The 21,696-nt window shown below is 42.2% G+C and overlaps 1 long non-coding RNA gene across 1 annotated transcript; it reads left to right on the top strand.

Annotated features, from left to right (window-relative positions):
* Positions 1 to 13,273: 13,273 nt before the first annotated feature.
* Positions 13,274 to 20,559, top strand: LOC145660162 (uncharacterized). Its single transcript, XR_014126347.1, has 3 exons — positions 13,274 to 13,405; positions 19,780 to 19,878; positions 20,009 to 20,559. It is a non-coding gene; the product is annotated as an uncharacterized LOC145660162 (long non-coding RNA).
* The last annotated feature ends 1,137 nt before the right edge of the window (positions 20,560 to 21,696 follow it).

Genomic DNA, 21,696 nt, shown 5'->3' with positions numbered 1-21,696 from the left:
ACTGAGAAAAGGGACTGCTCATGTACTACCCAAACCATGCCTATGTTCAAAGGGTGATTAATAGAGTTTATCAAAATTCAAATAGGGTCTTATTGTGAGTAATGCAGGTTTTTGTTGTTTGTTTTCGACTCATTCAGTAAATCCAGAACTTCATATTACTCACAAAAAATCTTAAAGAACCTTTCTACATAAGCAATGGTCCACAACAAATTATTGTGAAGCGGAAACTGAAAAATCACCAAACAAAAAGCAGGTCTGTAAACTACATTTTAAAACTATAAACTTAGAAATAGGAGTTTGAGAGTAGAGTGACAGGATAATACTGTTTGTTTCTCTCCTCTACATCAGACTCCACCCCCTTTGCTTTATAATGAGCATGTGTGTCTCCTATATGGTTTCACAGATGCAGCATCATAGTCAATGTGGGGTTGCAAGTAAGTAAGTAAAGCACATTTCACACATTGCACCCAGTGTACCCAGATTAGCAATACATATGTGAGGAGGAAGAGATGTATGCTGGGAACTCTCACATCTGTAAACTGGTAGCTGTTTCCACAGTGACATCAGTGACAGTGTGTGTGTGTGCGTGTGTGCGTGTATGAGAGCATGTATTTGTGAGTGTGTGTGTGTGTGTTTTGGGGTGGGCAGGGGTGTATCACTTTTGCAGGTTTATCACTTTGTACATTTACTATGTTTGTAAAATTATGTCTTTCTCCAAGTGCTTCAAATGTGGTTCTGGCCATCACACACAGCAGTGTGTGTGTGTGTGTTGCGGATAGAAGTTTGTCAGAGTTTCATTTGAATACACTTCCTCTCCACTATAAGTGTTCTTGTGAAGTCATTCAGTAGACTGTATTGAAGAGTGTGTACAGTGTGTATCAGCAGTCCTGCTGTAGCTGTGTGTAGTGTGTGTGTAAGTCAGTAAGAATGCAGGTGTGTGTTTATCTGCTCCTTGTGCTCCACGCTGCTGATGGTGAGTGTTACCTTCTCTCTACAGGTGTTGTCATCCTCATACATTCATTTGCACAAAGGAATTTATATCTGGGATCAGCAGAGAGCAATAGCTCACCACTTATCCCAGATTCGGTCTATCGACCAAGATATGTTTGAAGTCCAAATTTTGCCTCTTTAGTTTAGAACAAAAGCTGTTAAATGTTAACGTTGCTAACAAACACTGTAAGTCAACAGCAGCTCAAATATAGCCTTCGTAAATACATGCCCACAGACTTCTCTCGAGCCGGTCAAACCGCATCCAAGTGTTAATAAATGTCTCCCAGACTAGTCGGTGTGTCGTATAACTCACTGTGAACTAGACAAGTGAAGAAACACGTCACCGGGAAGCAACCTGGATGAGGTTTGAGGACATGTAGCTCGATATCTGACTTATTTACAAATCCTATTAGCTATCGTTGTGTTTGTTAGTAATGTTAGCAGCTTTTGTTCTAAACTAAAGGAGCAAAATACCGTCTCCAAACATGTTTTGTCCACCCGGGTTAAGGGAGAATAAAGTAAATTTGATTATTCGCCGACCTGACCCGTTAAGTGGCACTGAAATCTGCGCTGTGGTTCGGTCCGGTACAGAGTAACCGGTGCTAATTACTTGCTAATTGCTAATTAGTTACTTCAGACCAGCATAAGGTTCCTACCTTATTGTAGGGACATTACTAAGACTGACAAAATTAAGAAACAGAGTACAGAGTATTGTCACTCTTACAAGAATTATTTTGCTCTATAAGTCTATGCATTGTTTTTATAAATGTATTAGTTTTTTTCTTTTTCTTTGTAATGTGGTATGTGAAATGTGCTCACTTGTTTATGTTATTTATTCCTCATTTGTTCATCAATTGGTCAGGAGGCTTGGACAGCCCATGCTGCTGCGTGCGCACACAGACATACACACACACACACACACACACACACACACACACACACACACACACACACACACACACACACACACACACACACACTGTTTCTGTTAGTGGTATTTTTTCCTCACTTGTTCATTCTGTATATGATGCAGTTCTTGTCCACTACCCACTTCTGTATCCAGCTGCCTGTGACAGAGGTCACACCTCATTGTGGTTGACTGTATATATGGTGCAGTCCATTACATGTGGTGTATGATGTGTGTGTTTGGTGCCTCTGTTTGTTTGCCCAAGGTGGGGGGTGGGGGTGGATTTGGGGGAGACAGTGAGTTTTGATCTCATGAATTTTGACATACAAAATGTCACATGCTTCCTGAAAAAGCAAACACTTCATCCAAACGATTTCAACTCTTTCCAAAATGATATTTTTGCGACAAGCGTCTACACTAATATAACATTAATGGCTTTTTGTACATGGCAACTAGCTTGTCATAGTACTCATACATACACGTATTTTCACAAATATACAGACTATGTATGCATATTCAGTACACATACACCATAAAGTAAAACACAATTACAAGGGGAAAGTTCAATTTTTTGCATGATCATTACTGCAAGACACATGCTGTATATACTGTAATACATAGAAGATAACAAAATAGGCTTGTAACAATGAAACAAAAATTAGGTTGCATCTTGTCTCCTGCATGGGTTTGGCTACAAGATCTTATCAACATCACAGGTGATGTGTCTGGCCAGACAGTCAGGGGAAGTGCCATCTGGAGTGACGTATCCACCCCTGACATGCTCCATCATCAATGTCACCACAAGCTTCCTCCGTCACCTGGAGAAGGCATATGTGTGGTTGGTGATCATGGACCTTCCATGCTGAAAAGGAACTCCTCAATAGAATTTAGGAATGGAGGGTGTGGTGGAGCGTGATGCACAACAAATCAGGAGTGTTCAGTGTGGAGCAGAGCAGCCTGGTGGAAACTTACCTTGTTGCAGATGACAACAAACCTGGACTGCTCTGGTGCAGTCCCCTAGTGATGGGGAAAGAGTCTGTTGTGTAGTGTGTGGAGGAAGGTGATCATGTGGGCAGTGTTGTAGGGACCAAGAGTGACATGATAATGAATGCCATCACTCTGGCTAATGGCTGCACACATTGTGATATCACTCCCACGCTGCTCAGGGACCCTGACTATAGTTGAGTGACTCAGATTAGGCTGGACCCCTGCTGAGCTTTCCTGAAACACAACACATGCTTAACCATATGATCAACCAAAGTGTCCCAGATCTCATCCGTGATGGTTCCTTGTCTTCATCCGCTTCCTCATCCTCTCTGTCAAATACTGGCCTCCATTGATATCCAACCAATATAGCTAACCTGTGGCCTCTTTATATTGCTCAGGCTCTGATGTCTAATGGTACAAATCAATCATAAGTGTCTTCACTTATGAGTCCTGGGTTTGGTTAATTGATACATCCATTTATCATTTGCATTTGAGGCTTTTCTATAAGAAACAGGTATTTCTGTTTTAAAGTAGGTGTTTAATATAGAGAATTGTGTTTAGCATATTGGAAAAACGTGTTTTAGAATTACAAAATGAATGTAAATCAGAGAAGGTACTTGTTTTTGTATAGCAGGTCAGTAGACAGGCTACATGAGTTATTGGTTTGTGTCTTGCAAAAAACTATAATACCATAAAGACAGTGTAGTTTCCCAGCATGTATGTCTTCCTCCTCGCATATGTACTGCTACACTTGGTGCGCTGTTTAACAATTTAGCAATACATAACTAACACACCTAACACAAACATGCGCACGCGCACACACGCATGTGCATGCACACACACACACAAACATGCACTGCTGCTGCAGTGACCCACATATGAAGGACTTGGGAAAAAGACATCATTTTACACACACAGTAAATGTCCATTCAAAATAATACTTGTAAATACAAGAACCCCCACCCAGATACACTCTCACACACGCATGTACATGCTTCCTTTTTGGGTTAGTGGGCTTACAATTCTGCTGTTTTGTTCCTCTCTAAGCATGTGAACAACATGAACGCCCATGAAGACACACATCCATGTGTTATTTATTCCTCACTTGTTCATTCTGTGTACGATGCAGCTCTTGTCCACTACCCACTTCTGTATCCAGCTGCCTGTGTCAGAGGTCACACCTCATTGTGGTTGATGGTGGTACAGTCCTTTACATGTGGTGTATGATGTATGTGTTTGGTGCTTCTGTGCGTTTTCCCAAATACGGAGTGGGTGTGGGTTTGGGGGAGAGACTACAGTGAGTTCTGATCTCATGAATTCTGACATACCCATCAAATCCAAGACAGTACTACGCTATACTACCATGGAGACCTCAGGAGGGGCGGAGCTCACTACCTAAAGGATAAAGAGTTGGATTAGTTTTGAATAAATACATTTGGTAAGACAAGTGGTCCAGATCCCATTCCTTATGGTCCATATTTGGAATCTAATCTATAAAATATCCCATTTTGAAATCACTGCTTCTCTGATGTCATGATAACCAGCTCATTTACATATCTCCACCTCTTCGGCCTACAGCAGTTTAACCTCTACCACCTACATTGCAGTTCTCAGACATATTTCAGATCTTAGTGCTTTTTAAATGAAGCACAGGGTAGCCAATCAGAACAGAGCTAATTTATCTTGCATTCTAAAGGTACAGCAACAGAAATGGGCTGTTTAATTCTTAGGGATAAGATGATGTTAGAAAATAGTTGTGTAAAGCTGAATTATTATCTGACTTTTGCTGGAAGATCAAGCCACACAAACATTGTAAGAGGACACCAAAGAAAACTATAAAAGAAAGGATAAATGTAGGATATGCGCCCCCTCTAAAGGCGTTTAGTATTTGGTGAGATGGGAAGGTGAGTGGCTACAGCTACAGCTGAGGAAGCACCAGGGGCTCCTGTCTGGGTCTCACTGGGCAGCCATATGCAGGGCAGCTGTGTACAGCACAGGTTCTGAACTTGGCTGAAGGGTGCAGTTTCAGTACCTTGGACAGCAGTCAGACTGTCCTGGAGCTGAAAGATGTTTGGTCTGTGGTATTGGTCTACAACTCTGAACACGTTTTACTAAAGTCCGTCCTTATTCAATCCTTTTTATGAAATCTGCATCTCTAAGTACAAACCCCATCTCTAGGGAAACATTGAAACAAAAAATGACAAAAAAAATTAGCAAAGCATTAGTCATTAGATTAGAACATATTCCATCACTGATACACCCTGATCAAACTGGTTTCATCAAAGGTGACACTCAACCATTAACATGCGTAGACTACTTTACCAAATGCATTACACTTCACTCTACATATTACAAACTGCTATAGTCACACTGGATGCAGAGAAGGCTTTCGATAAAGGAAACTGGAAGTTTTTCTCCTCACATTGTGTAAAATCCTTTATACCACACCAAAGGTCAGTACTAATGCAATAACATCAAATGTCACAGAGGCACTAGGCAAGGAAGCCCACTCTCTATTCCTGTTCTCAATTTTTACATTTATACATTTTTTTAAATTTTTTAGTATGTTTGCTGTTTTTGGCCCTTTTTTTCAGTTTTTATTTTATTTTGTTGTTGTTACATTGTAGTGCACACTAGCCCACAGCCTAAATTAGTTATGCTACAGATATTCATCATCAAACAGTCTACCTCTAAAGTGATCTTTAGATGGTTGCCATTATCAGAAACTCTTGTAATTAGCAAATGTGTTTAGTGATGGTCCAAACAGTCACAAAGGAGCCATAGAGCCACCCTGGACATGGAGCACAAGCCCCTGCTGACTGCTTTAGTGATTCTGTCTCAATGGTAGATCTCTCAGCTTCTCTTAAGTAGTTTTTACTTCATCGTATGACAAATTACATGATCATAGATGGCTGCATTCCACCTGTACTTTATGAATAATATGAAAGTTATCAGACAATCCTCAGGTTTACCTGATTAAATGAGCAATGTTTATTTTGAGCAGCATGTAGTCTAGAGATCTTCTTGTCTGATATCTCTAATATTTGCTAAGCTATACATTCAGTTTGGCCTTCTGATCACTAAGTGCAGGTGTGAAATGATGTGTCCAAACAGTGCTGAGGGGGATCACTGTGTAGCACTACTTCTTACTACAGGATCACTTTACTGAGGATGGGGACTGAACACTGGGCAGCAAAGGAGGAAGTGATGACACTAGAAAGACACTGTTAGATTTAGTCTGTATGTAAAAAGGAAGAGGAGGATTAATTTGTTTTGCACTTGAACACACTTCCCCTCTACTATGGACATTAGTGGGTGGTGAATTTCATTGGAGTTCTACAGAGAGAGCTGTAGAGTTCCAGGTCATAGTTGTGTGGTGATTCCCACAGACAGACTGTAGTCTGATCTGCAGTTTTCAGAGCGTTCAGTACACTGTAGTTTTGTAGAGTGTATAAGATGTGTAGCAGCGTTACTGCTGTAGCTGTGTTTTTATCGGCAATGATGTGCAGACGAAGTCCTGTGAAGCGTTTGAGGTTCTTCCTTATTGTACTGCTAAAGGATTCGAAGCATCGAAAGCTTTTGACAAAACAGCGACACCTTGTGGTTTTCAGAAGTTATAGCAGCCATAGATTCAAAACTGCGCAGCACTATAAATAACACTGCACCGCCATCATATTTAATTTTTTTATAGGTTTTTTGATGATCAGTAATGATGTTTAGACATACAATTTCTGAATTAACTTGTTTAAAATCATTTTTCCTTTTTATATGAAAACGCAGCATAGTAAAATGTTGCAAGCTACACAGGGAGAGAACGGGTTGACGGTATGAAACATTTGTTCTCCCTTTTGGCCTCTATATTTTCCACATTTCCAATTTGTTTTATAGCTTATAGAACAGTACCAAACTTAGGAAACAGTCTCACCCTCATCCTTGCGTAGACGGCAAACACAGAGACTACAAATGAGATCTAAACAAACAAAACAGGAGTAAGGAGCAACACAGGTTCTTATCACAAACTAAATGAAAGACAAACACTCTTACCATGACAAAGCGCAACTAACGCCGTCGCGAACTAACCAACAACCGAGAGAACCATATTAACAAAGGCGCGATGAGAAACAATAGCAGACGAACAAGACACGTAGGGACGGGGTTTTATAAGACTATAATCAGTGATAAATTAGAAACAGCTGGAGACAAAGGGGAGGAGACAGGGACCCATAGAGAATGACGAAAACCCGGAAGTTACTAGGTTGCCTGGGAAACGGGGAATGCTCCGGTCTGTAGACGCGACAAACTGATACAAGCTCCGCGACGCTGTGTGATCTGAGTTTCGATGCCTTAGTATCAAACGTTATATCACTCTTTGGTTTCTGCACAGTTCTTAGATCGTTCTTCTGCCATTTTGTGGTGTTCCGTTTAGTTTGCATCATTTAGTAACGTTTGACGTTATGTCTACCTGTTTTGGAAATAAAGAATTTCGTTTACACATGTGCGTCAAGTCCTGCCTCCGCTTCACATTATCGTTCTGAAAACTGCACAGTGTGCAGATCATTGAGAGAGAGAGAGAGAGAGAGAGAGAGAACATGGATATGACAGAAGATGAAGTGGGTGGCCAGGGCAGGAATGGGAGGGAGGGAGAGAGAGAACAAGAACAAGCCTAAGGGAGAGATTTCTCCAAATGTACCTCTTCAGCCCATCAACTCTGCTCCAGCTCCACTCTCAGCTCTGCTCCAGCATTAACGCCACACGGTTCAGAATTTCTTTAGTCTGATCTTGATTGTTCAACAGCAGAGTTTGTCCACCACTGACCAATCAAAGAGTGACCACATACGAGCAGCATCCCTGTCATACCACATCCAAGAGGAACCCACAGCTCATAGAAGAGTGATTTGCAGTCCTGAATAACAACTGATAAATAACAATATGTATGCAAGAGACCACAGATGACCACAGCAGTTGGGGCAAACAAGAACAAGACTTCATAGATGAGAGTTTGGCCTACATATATGAATATGTTATACTATGTCATTTCAACCAAGAAAATCATGTCATGATAAATGAAGTTGTAGCTCAGTCTCTCTCAGTGTGTACATTTCTCAGCTACCTTTATGAGTGCGTTATGGAATTTGTAGTTCATGAAGCATTTATGTACAAAGTCTTGTAAGTTTGCTTTTAAATTAGAATTTTCTGTAATGTCTATGGAAGTGCTGACCAATATGCTTCCAGATCCAAGACCACTGAATAAATGTGTGGTCACTGTTCATCCCCTATTTAGGTTAAATTTAAAGGCAGCATCAGACACTGAATTTTCAGTGTAAAGTGTCAGTCACACCGCACATGAGTAAAATCTGCCTGGCAAAAAAGTTCATTCACTTGAACAGACAAGAATGCAAAAAATGTGGAAATTTGCTTCCGGTAGTGAGTAATCAGGAGGCAGACAGATAGACTATTAGACACAATTTACCTGCCATTGACTAATTAGATTAGATTAAGAGTGAACTCATGCAAGATGTTTCTTTTCACATTTTAAGAGTAAAACTAACAGGAACAGGCCTTTGGTAATATGTAGATGCTGAAAGCAACAGTACATCTGTGGTGTGAGTAGAGTTCACATTCCTAGAGGTGGAATGATATTCTTACAATGCCGGCTCCAGTTTTGGCTACTAAGCACAAGACATCAATCATGCAGACAAATTGCCCACCAAATATGGAAAGATCCAGTACTCAATTTGAACATGAATGGAACAAATCCTCACTAAGTTCTCATAGACTGCATTGTGGGTAATAAAAATGCTCTGAAAGTAAAATACTCCTTTAATCATCTGTTAAAGTCTTCTTGTTCTAAAGCCTCATGCAGCCTGTTTTAGGCCCCTCTCCACTGCAGTCTAGCTCTTCAGTCTCCACCAGCAGGGCTTTAGTGAACTCTGCTCATAATATGGCAGGTTTAGCTTCACCTGCTATTTTCATTAGTAATAGAAAAGATCCCTTTGACCCGTTGAAGTAGTTTGGGTGTTATAGAGAAATGAACTGACCAAACAGCACTGAGGGAGGTCATTTTAGGTCACTCCCACTGGCAATCACATTTTGTCTCTATGACAACGGACTGAAACGTTCAAGTTACAATGATGACGTTCTCACTGATGATGTGAAACTATCTGCTAGATCACTGACTGATAAAGAAGAAAGAGGACATACCAAATGACAATGTATTAAACCCTACAGGATCACTATATATGTGAGTGAGAATGTTGTCATTCTTACTTATGTGTGTCTGTGTTGGGGATAGACGTTGGTCAGAACTTCATCTGAATGCACTTCCTCTCCACTATAACTGTAGTTGTCATATTATTCAGTAGAGTGTAGTTCTGAAGAGTGTGTGTATGGTGTGTATCAGCAGTCCTGCTGTAGCTGTGTGTAGTGTGTGTGTAACTCAGTAAGAATGCAGGTGTGTGTTTATCTGCTCCTTGTGCTCCATGCTGCTGATGGTGAGTGTTACCTTCTCTCTACTTCTGTAGATCATCAAATATCTACTCAGTAGCTACTTTATAAGAAACATTGAAAACATCTATAGGAGTTCAGTTAGAGACGACATCTCTGACCACGTATAAAAGGCACTTTAAAGGCACATGTGGACACTAGTGCCAATGGGTGATGTTACTGTTTCTAATAAAGTAGGTGGTGAGAATAAAATTGTGCGTGTGTATGTATGTGTGTGTGTGTGTGTGTGTGTGTGTGTGTGTGTGCGCGTGTGTGTGTTGTATATTACCTGAACATGTAAGGTAGAATTTAAGATTTGGTTATTGGGCTGCTTTCAGTTGTAAACCAAACCTTGAACACAATGTGTCATTGTGGTGCAGTTATATCTAATTACATATAACCCATGCATATCGGATTCAGTGCTCAGACTAGAGCATAATAATCAGAGTAAAGTAAGTAGTCAGTACATGGTTGTATAGTAAATGTTACTCTGAACAATCACAAATCTCTGTGTGCTTGAGATAGTTAAGCCATGTTAAAGAGAAAAGAGATGAAAAGAGTAAAGAGATGAAACTCAAATGTTGGGACATGCACATGAGGGGATTGATGGTGAAGGTCTTCTACTGGTGTGTTTCTGCAGGCTGTACACTGGAACATCAGAAGATCACAGACATCACTGCATACGCAGGAGACTCAGTACTACTGCCCTGTTCCTGCACAGACCCACAAATCAGACCTGAGAGTTTCACCTGGCAGAAACACCAAAACTCCAGTTATACAGACCTCTCCAGTGAGAGTGAACAGTACAGAAACAGACTTCAGCTGGGTACTGCTCACGCTCCAGGAAATCTCTCTCTACTCATATCACACCTGACTGAGGAGGATGAGGGAGACTACAGGTGTCAATCTAAAGGGAATAAACACAAAGACATCAAACTTTATGTTTCAGGTAAAATATTATTCAGAAACACAGACAAATTAAAATCTCCTAAGTAGATTTCGCCTGGTGGATCTCCATCATGAACTTCGCTTTTCAAACATACATATAAATGTAATATAAATACATTCACCACACACTTTATTAGACACACATACATCACATTTTACTAAAATTCAAAAACAGGACATTTAAAAATAGAGAAACACCATTACATATTTATCTATCTAACATGTGGACCACATTATCCTCAGATATTAGTCACCAGACATCCTCTGTCACCAGTCTAGAAGAGTTAAACACAACTAACATACATTTCACCTGCCCTCACTGAACACTTTCAGTACCTCTAATAAGTGAATGTGTAGGTATAATTACAGACTGTGTCCACCTGGTGTCTTACACAGTTTGTGTGTCACCCTGCACCCAGGACATCACTGGTCAGTTTCTGACCACAGATGTCCCAGTATATGTGGATACTGAACCATTCTCCACACATCAATCCCACTACAGTGCTGGAGGCTTGGTAGTGGGTGTTGTGCTGGTATGAGTGGTTCAGGTACAGCAGTGTTACTGGATTCAGTGCTACTGGTAGGTTGAGAGTGTTCTGACAGTGAAAGATATCCAGCCAGCAGTGGTTCAGTGGTCAGACAATGACCATGACTGGAGTTGGAGGATGGTTAACACTAACTGTGTAATAGACCAGATGGGCTAGAACCACTGACTCTACAAGATTCTTCTAATCCATTTATATTTTAATGCATGTGACAGAGAGCATAAACTTGCATAAATTCTGTAACAAAAGGATGTTAAACATTTCACAAATGGATTTGTTTTGTCTTCATATGATGGTTCACAGAATAATGTCACTGGTTGTACAGGTTACTTCATAACAGTAGTGTAACATGTCAGTGTTTCTGCTCTCTCTAGTCTGCAAGGATGTTGTGAATCCTCCCATAGTGCTGAGTGGATACGTGGGAGGGTCTGTCCTGCTGCCCTGTTACTGCACTGAACTGCTGGCCAAGCCAAAAACCGTCAGATGGAGTTTTATAGAAGAATCTAATGTCATCTACCCAACTGACCAGACAAACCGTTACACTGATAGAATTAAGCTGGTTGCTGCTCCAGGAAATTTCTCTCTATTCATATCTGGTCTGACTAAAGAGGACGGGGGACAGTACAGGTGTCGCATCAGCAGTCATCATCTTGTAGAGGTCAAACTCCAAGTAACAGGTTAACCAACCTCTTGTATATTTAATGTATGAAATGTTGTTGACTGCATATAGCGACTGGTCTGTATCAATAACTACTGTACTACATAAAACAAAAAATCTATCCAGCAGCAGGATCTGCAGTTCTACTTCTGTCTGTTTCTAGTTACAGCTTCTGTTTGTATTTGTATTTCATGCCTGTAGTTAATGACTCTTGTCTTCTGTCCTGTTTAGATTCTAGTCAGTTATATACCCATATTACACACGACTTGTTTAGTTTCCTTATTTAGTTACTACTGTTCTCATTTGCTCTAGAGAGAGGGGGAGAAAGAGAAAGAGGGAGAGAGAGAGGGAGAGAGAGAGAGAGAGAGAGAGAGAGAGAGAGAGAGGAAGAGACTCGACCCAGGAGCCCCTAATTCATTCACTCCCAAAAAGAGAGAGAGAGAGAGAGAGAAAGGGATAAATGGAGAGAGAAGGAGGGAGGGGGAGAGGGAGAGATAGAAAGAAAAAGAAAAATAAGAGCAGAGAAGAGTCTCCTCTCACAGCTGGTGCTGTTCATTAACACACACTAACACTAACACATCAGGACCAGTCCGAAGTACAAACAGACCAAACCAAATTATTACACTTCACAAACTAAACTACATCACCCACTGGAACACAAACACAAGCACAAAGCAAAATGCAACGTTATCTGGCCCTAAAACGTCAGTACACTGTAGCAGACGACCTGTACACAGTGACTGACATTAAACACAGAACCACGTTGACAAAGTCCAGACTCAGAGAACACAGCCTGGCCGTCCAAACCAGCCGATATAAATGTCATGGCTGCCCAGAGAACAGAGACTCTGTCAGCAATGTAAATATGACACTGTAGAGACAGAGCTGCACTTCCTCACTGAATGTGAAAAATTCATCCAAATATGGCAAATTTACTTTACAAAATCTGAGACGATCCACCCCAACTTTAAGTGTCTGTCTAACACTGACAAACTGCCCATCCTACTGGGCGAAAAGAAGGAAAGCAGCGCTTTAGCTGGGTGATGCATATCTGCCTGCCATAAGATGAGGGTCAGTGACTAACCCACCCAAACACACACACACACACACACACACACACACACACACACACACACACACACACAGTTTATAAAAGTTACCTAACTATTTATTTTTAATAAGTATTTATTATTTTCCATCCTTATTAGTTTTTTTTTTCCTTTCTTTTCACTTCTTCCCTTTTACTTCTTCCAATTATTATTATTTCAGAACAATTACAGTTCTTCAAGTTCTTTATCGTAACAGAATTCTTAATTTCCATAATTGCAAAGGTTGTAATGTTGTGTAATGTTCATGTTGTAATACCGCTTTGGCAATACTAGAATACTATAGTGGTATATGGTCATGCCAATAAAGCTTACTGAACTGAAATGAACACAGAGAGAGAGAGAGAGAGAGAGAGAGAGAGAGAGAGAGAGAGAGAGAGAGAGAGAGAGAGAGAGAGACTCGACCCAGGAGCCCCTAATTCATTCACTCTCAGAAAATGACTGAAGGACACACTGCACCTACAGAGCCCTGCAGCTTCAGACTTAGTCAACGTATCACCACCACTGACACACAGAGAACTGAACACGTCTGCTTGGCCAAACTGTACATACATCAGTTCTGTAGTACAAAATCTAAACATGTTAAATACATAACAGCCCTGAACCCTCATTACTTATAATTGATCACACTTTTCTATTCTTGCAGAGGCTCCATATAAACCTGTAAATCCTCCTCCAGTGGACACTGACACATCAAGTCCAACAGCTTCAACTAAACCTACTACTACAATGACGTCTCCAAAAGGTTATAAGACATTCAGTCCATCAACTACCAATGGAGGTAACACACATTGGTTTAACGAGTGTGGGGCAGGATGCAAGCGTGACTTAGCCTGGTTTGATGCGTTTTTGTTTTTAATGAAAATGAAAGCGCACATGAACGTACTGTGCTAATGTTGCATACACAATGTCATACAAGCGATTAAGGCAAAATAACACATTAGGGGTTGTACTGGATTGGGCTTTATAGGGTAAATAATGAGGGTGAGACTAGACCCAGGTGACGGGGGTAAGTGAAAGGGGAAACACAGGACCCCTGTGTGAGGGCATGAACAACACAAAGCATGTGGAGGAACAAAAACAAACAAAGGAGCACATGGGGAGGAGGATGGTGGTGAGAGGTGTTACAGTAGCACCCACACCCCCCTTAACACGGGGCTCCTGTGTGATGGTGGTGAGGGGTGTTACAGTAGCACCCACACCCTCCTTAACACGGGGCTCCTCTGTGATGGTGGTGAGGGGTGTTACAGTAGCACCCACACCCCCCTTAACACGGGGCTCCTGTGTGATGGTGGTGAGAGGTGTTACAGTAGCACCCACACCCTCCTTAACACGGGGCTCCTGTGTGATGGTGGTGAGGGGTGTTACAGTAGCACCCACACCCCCCTTAACACGGGGCTCCTGTGTGATGGTGGTGAGAGGTGTTACAGTAGCACCCACACCCCCCTTAACACGGGGCTCCTGTGTGATGGTGGTGAGGGGTGTTACAGTAGCACCCACACCCCCCTTAACACGGGGCTCCTGTGTGATGGTGGTGAGGGGTGTTACAGTAGCACCCACACCCTCCTTAACACGGGGCTCCTGTGTGATGGTGGTGAGGGGTGTTACAGTAGCACCCACACCCCCCTTAACACGGGGCTCCTGTGTGATGGTGGTGAGGGGTGTTACAGTAGCACCCACACCCTCCTTAACACGGGGCCCCTGACGTGCATAACAGTTGACAAGGGAGCCCGAGCCCGGCATCACACAGCAGGGTCTGGGGAATCTGGACAAGGACAGGTGGGAAAGGAGGAAAAAAAAGGGGAAAGTCCATCGGGTGAGGGGTGGAAACAGGACTTTGTACCACAACCAGAGACCTGACAGCAGGCTGGACAAGGGACGAGTGGGTTCCAGCTTGGGCAGCGGGATGGACGGGAGCCCGGCTGAGAGTAGGAGCACAGGATACGGGATAACAGGAACCCAAACCACAGCTGGGATTGGGACAGTTACAAAGATATGAATGGGAACAGACAAAGGCAGACACTGGGATTGGTAGAATAACAATGAAAGATTGTCAATTCCAGTACAACAGAGATGTTACAGGAGGTGAAGTGGGTGGCTAGGCCGGGAATGAGGGAAAGAGAGAGAGAGATAGAGATAGATAGAGAGAGAGAGAGAGACACTAACAAATGCCTGGAACTCAAGCGCACACTGATGAGGGAGACTACAGGTGTCAATCTAAAGGGAATAAACACAAAGACATCAAACTTTATGTTTCAGGTAAAATATTATTCAGAAACACAGACAAATTAAAATCTCCTAAGTAGATTTCGCCTGGTGGATCTCCATCATGAACTTCGCTTTTCAAACATACATATAAATGTAATATAAATACATTCACCACACACTTTATTAGACACACATACATCACATTTTACTAAAATTCAAAAACAGGACATTTAAAAATAGAGAAACACCATTACATATTTATCTATCTAACATGTGGACCACATTATCCTCAGATATTAGTCACCAGACACCCTCTGTCACCAGTCTAGAAGAGTTAAACACAACTAACATACATTTCACCTGCCCTCACTGAACACTTTCAGTACCTCTAATAAGTGAATGTGTAGGTATAATTACAGACTGTGTCCACCTGGTGTCTTACACAGTTTGTGTGTCACCCTGCACCCAGGACATCACTGGTCAGTTTCTGACCACAGATGTCCCATTATATGTGGATACTGAACCATTCTCCACACATCAATCCCACTACAGTGCTGGAGGCTTGGTAGTGGGTGTTGTAATGGTATGAGTGGTTCAGGTACAGCAGTGTTACTGGATTCAGTGCTATGGGTAGGTTGAGAGTGTTCTGACAGTGAAAGATATCCAGCCAGCAGTGGTTCAGTGGTCAGACACTGACCATGACTGGAGTTGGAGGATGGTTAACACTAACTGTGTATTACACCAGATGGGCTAGAACCACTGACTCTACAAGATTCTTCTAATCCATTTATATTTTAATGCATGTGACAGAGAGCATAAACTTGCATAAATTCTGTAACAAAAGGATGTTAAACATTTCACAAATGGATTTGTTTTGTCTTCATATGATGGTTCACAGAATAATGTCACTGGTTGTACAGGTTACTTCATAACAGTAGTGTAACATGTCAGTGTTTCTGCTCTCTCTAGTCTGCAAGGATGTTGTGAATCCTCCCACAGTGCTGAGTGGATACGTGGGAGGGTCTGTCCTGCTGCCCTGTTACTGCACTGAACTGCTGGCCGAGCCAAAAACCATCAGATGGAGTTTTATAGAAGAATCTAATGTCATCTACCCAACTGACCAGACAAACCGTTACACTGATAGAATTAAGCTGGTTGCTGCTCCAGGAAATTTCTCTCTATTCATATCTGGTCTGACTAAAGAGGACGGGGGACAGTACAGGTGTCGCATCAGCAGTCATCATCTTGTAGAGGTCAAACTCCAAGTAACAGGTTAACCAACCTCTTGTATATTTAATGTATGAAATGTTGTTGACTGCATATAGCGACTGGTCTGTATCAATAACTACTGTACTACATAAAACAAAAAATCTATCCAGCAGCAGGATCTGCAGTTCTACTTCTGTCTGTTTCTAGTTACAGCTTCTGTTTGTATTTGTATTTCATGCCTGTAGTTAATGACTCTTGTCTTCTGTCCTGTTTAGATTCTAGTCAGTTATATACCCATATTACACACGACTTGTTTAGTTTCCTTATTTAGTTACTACTGTTCTCATTTGCTCTAGAGAGAGGGGGAGAAAGAGAAAGAGGGAGAGAGAGAGGGAGAGAGAGAGAGAGAGAGAGAGAGAGAGAGAGAAAGAGGGAGAGAGAGAGGGAGAGAGAGAGAGAGAGAGAGAGAGAGAGAGAGAGAGAGAGAGAGAGGAAGAGACTCGACCCAGGAGCCCCTAATTCATTCACTCCCAAAAAGAGAGAGAGAGAGAGAGAAAGGGATAAATGGAGAGAGAAGGAGGGAGGGGGAGAGGGAGAGATAGAAAGAAAAAGAAAAATAAGAGCAGAGAAGAGTCTCCTCTCACAGCTGGTGCTGTTCATTAACACACACTGACACTAACACATCAGGACCAGTCCGAAGTACAAACAGACCAAACCAAATTATTACACTTCACAAACTAAACTACATCACCCACTGGAACACAAACACAAGCACAAAGCAAAATGCAACGTTATCTGGCCCTAAAACGTCAGTACACTGTAGCAGACGACCTGTACACAGTGACTGACATTAAACACAGAACCACGTTGACAAAGTCCAGACTCAGAGAACACAGCCTGGCCGTCCAAACCAGCCGATATAAATGTCATGGCTGCCCAGAGAACAGAGACTCTGTCAGCAATGTAAATATGACACTGTAGAGACAGAGCTGCACTTCCTCACTGAATGTGAAAAATTCATCCAAATATGGCAAATTTACTTTACAAAATCTGAGACGATCCACCCCAACTTTAAGTGTCTGTCTAACACTGACAAACTGCCCATCCTACTGGGCGAAAAGAAGGAAAGCAGCGCTTTAGCTGGGTGATGCATATCTGCCTCCCATAAGATGAGGGACAGTGATTAACCCACCCAAACACACACACACACACACACACACACACACACACACACACACACACACACACACACACACACACACAGTTTATAAAAGTTACCTAACTATTTATTTTTAATAAGTATTTATTATTTTCCATCCTTATTAGTTTTTTTTTCCTTTCTTTTCACTTCTTCCCTTTTACTTCTTCCAATTATTATTATTTCAGAACAATTACAGTTCTTCAAGTTCTTTATCGTAACAGAATTCTTAATTTCCATAATTGCAAAGGTTGTAATGTTGTGTAATGTTCATGTTGTAATACCGCTTTGGCAATACTAGAATACTATAGTGGTATATGCTCATGCCAATAAAGCTTACTGAACTGAAATGAACACAGAGAGAGAGAGAGAGAGAGAGAGAGAGAGAGAGAGAGAGAGAGAGACTCGACCCAGGAGCCCCTAATTCATTCACTCTCAGAAAATGACTGAAGGACACACTGCACCTACAGAGCCCTGCAGCTTCAGACTTAGTCAACGTATCACCACCACTGACACACAGAGAACTGAACACGTCTGCTTGGCCAAACTGTACATACATCAGTTCTGTAGTACAAAATCTAAACATGTTAAATACATAACAGCCCTGAACCCTCATTACTTATAACTGATCACACTTTTCTATTCTTGCAGAGGCTCCATATAAACCTGTAAATTCTCCTCCAGTGGACACTGACACATCAAGTCCAACAGCTTCAACTAAACCTACTACTACAATGACGTCTCCAAAAGGTTATAAGACATTCAGTCCATCCACTTCCAATGGAGGTAACACGCATTGGTTTAACGAGTGTGGGGCAGGATGCAAGCGTGACTTAGCCTGGTTTGATGCGTTTTTGTTTTTAATGAAAATGAAAGCGCACATGAACGTACTGTGCTAATGTTGCATACACAATGTCATACAAGCGATTAAGGCAAAATAACACATTAGGGGTTGTACTGGATTGGGCTTTATAGGGTAAATAATGAGGGTGAGACTAGACCCAGGTGACGGGGGTAAGTGAAAGGGGAAACACAGGACCCCTGTGTGAGGGCATGAACCACACAAAGCATGTGGAGGAATAAAAACAAACAAAGGAGCACATGGGGAGGAGGATGGTGGTGAGAGGTGTTACAGTAGCCCCCACACCCCCCTTAACACGGGGCTCCTGTGTGATGGTGGTGAGAGGTGTTACAGTAGCACCCACACCCCCCTTAACACGGGGCTCCTGTGTGATGGTGGTGAGAGGTGTTACAGTAGCACCCACACCCTCCTTAACACGGGGCTCCTGTGTGATGGTGGTGAGGGGTGTTACAGTAGCACCCACACCCCCCTTAACACGGGGCTCCTGTGTGATGGTGGTGAGGGGTGTTACAGTAGCACCCACACCCCCCTTAACACGGGGCTCCTGTGTGATGGTGGTGAGAGGTGTTACAGTAGCACCCACACCCTCCTTAACACGGGGCTCCTGACGTGCATAACAGTTGACAAGGGAGCCCGAGCCCGGCGTCACACAGCAGGGTCTGGAGAACCTGGACAAGGACAGGTGGGAAAGGAGGAAAAAAAGGGGCAAGTCCATCGGGTGAGGGGTGGAAACAGGACTTTGTACCACAACCAGAGACCTGACAGCAGGCTGGACAGGAGACGACTGGGTTCCGGCTTGGGCAGCGTGATGGATGGGAGCCCGTCTGAGAGTAGGAGCAGGACCCTGCATAGGCCTGGACCGGGAGACGGGCAGGACAGGAGACGGGATAACAGCAACCCGAACCACAGCTGGGATTGGGACAGTTACAAAGACAGGAATGGGAACAGACAAAGGCAGACACTGGGACTGGTAGGGTAACAATGAAAAGTCGTGTCAGTCCAAGCACAACAGAGATGTGACAGGAGGTGGCCAGGCCAGGAATGAGGGAGAATGTCTTCAGAGAGAGAGAGAGCGAGAGAGAGACAGACAGACAGAGAGAGACCCCCCCCGGGACAGCTATTCTGCTCAGGTGAAGACTAATCCACCCCATGAGGACTTGACCCAGCAGTCCCTGTTTCATTCACTCACAGAAAATGACTGAAGGACACACTGCAGCTACAGAACCTGTAACCTCACACTTAGCCATCCTATTAACCACCAGTAACACTGTGAACCGAAGACTTTTGCTTTTACAAACTGTACATACATCAGTTTTGTAGTACAAAATATAAATGTAAACATGTAAAACGCATGAAAGCACAGAACCTTCAGTACTTTCAACTCATCATATTTTCTATTCTTGCAGAGGCCCCACATTCATTCTGTTCATCAACTACCACTGAATTTAAGATGCATTTGTTTAATAATATTCTCCCATCAACTCCATAAAATGATTCCCCACTATATACTACTACTACGAATACTACTACTACTACTAATAATAGTAGTAAACGACATTTAGTTTAACATTTAGTTTAAGAGGGAGTGTTTGGAAGAGTAAACAGTTCACAGCTGTGCTAAATAAATGTATTCTGCTGCTGTGTAAGACTGGGGTCAGTGTTTGTTGTGTTGTTACAGTCTCTCCTCAGACTCTGCCCTACATCCCCTTTGCTTTGGTCACTGTGATCTTCCTCCACATTATCGTGGCTGTGGTTTATTACACCAAGAGAAACAAAGGTAAAAATTTCATTAGCAAGCTGTTATAATCAGATTGTTTTCTCATTGTGTCCATTAACATCCATTTTACCATGTGCAGAGTCAGATCCTGAATGAACTGAGTTGTTCTTGTTCATGTGACCTGCTTCAGTGTCAGAAATGAGCAGAGTTCACTATAACACTGCTGGTGGAGATGGAACAGCTAGTCTGTAGTAGAGAAGAAAACCAAGAGAAATCAACAGACCAGCTACAGACCTACACACCTGTTTAACAGACCTGCCGCACACATCTGATCAGCGTTAAGTGGAAATGAAATCTGCGTTGTGGTTCGGTCCGGTAGAGAGGAACCGGTGCTAATTACTTGCTAATTGCTAATTAGATACTAGCATAAAGTAGGACTTGTAGGGGCAGGACAATCTAGAACTAAATTCTGACTCCAACAAGCATCATTTTGCTTGTCTGTAAAAAAATGTATTGTGTCTGTAAAAAATGTATTGCGTTTTATTATTACATTATCGTATTTTTCCCAAAGAATATTTTTTTCTGCATTTTATGTGTGTTTGTCTATTGAAGGATTTTTTGATATTTGAATTTTAAATAGCAGCATATTTTTTTCTGTTCTTAATCATGCCTTTTAAAGTCAAATGCCAAACTGTTGGCTGTACGCATCACTTCCACTGTGTATCTATTGTTGTTTCATAAATAAAGAGCCAAAGCAGGACAGAGAGTTGTGGTTTCTGTTTACACCCACTGATAACCACACACATCATGAAGGTGTGTGTGTGATGCAGTTTGACAGCAGAATGTGTAGAGTGCAGTTCACTGACAGCAGTTGGATATGCCACTATCTGTGATCTCTCTCTCTCTCTCTCTCTCTCTCTCTCTCTCTCTCTCACACACACACACACACACACACACACACACATGGCACCATGGCAGCATGGTTTCTGTCACATTCACTCCAGTGACTCCAATTTAAAGACAGTTTTCTTAATTAGTCTTTTTTTTTTTTTTGTATCTGTGGCCAAAGCAATGAGTTTACAAATGTGAAAATTCCCAGCATGCATCCCTGTCACCTCCCATATGTTTTGCCACAGCAATTGGTCAACAGCTCTGAACATGTTATACTAAAGGCTGTCCTTATTCAGTCCTTTTACTGATATCTACATCTCAAGGTGCAAACTTCATGATTAAACCCCCATGTCATCTCTTGGAAAGATTTAATCAAAAACATACTGAATGAGTGATGGAAATTTAAAAAAAAAATGTTTTTCTCTATACATCTGCCCCAATCAAAAAGTCATTTGCACAGAATATAACACAAAGAAGTAGTTATTAGACATGCTGAGACTGTACAGTGTAGTAGAGTTTGTGGAGAAGCATCATCCATCTCGGTTTTCCAAGTCAGTTTCTCCCACAGGATGGCAGTGCCATCCTGGAGTGATAAAAGCAACATGAGTCAGAGGGAAACACCTGATAGCCAGAGTCCAGTCAGTGGGAGGAAGTGGACTGCAGTGTTTACACAGGTATGGTGGGCACTCCCCCATCCTCAGTCAGGGGTGATATGAGTAGAGAGAGATTTCCTGGAGAATCTTTAAGATGCTGAACTTTGCCTGTGTAACCCTGAGTCTGGTCAGTGGGGTAGATTTCTTTCTCTCTGAAGGTCCATTTAACAGTGTGTGGTATGTGATGTTCAGTCCAGGAGCAGGTCAGTAAGACAGACCCTCCCACATGACCCTTTTGGTTCCCCAAATTAATATGCAGTCTATGAAAAACACCTGATGGAAACAGTTCAAATTTCCCAGGATGAGGGCCTCTGCCATCCTTTTTGAGTATCAA

Source organism: Electrophorus electricus, chromosome 2, assembly GCF_041902795.1.
Source record: "Electrophorus electricus isolate QZ-2024a chromosome 2, ASM4190279v1, whole genome shotgun sequence".
NCBI lineage: Eukaryota > Metazoa > Chordata > Actinopteri > Gymnotiformes > Gymnotidae > Electrophorus > Electrophorus electricus.
This window is presented reverse-complemented; position numbering and strand designations above follow the sequence as displayed.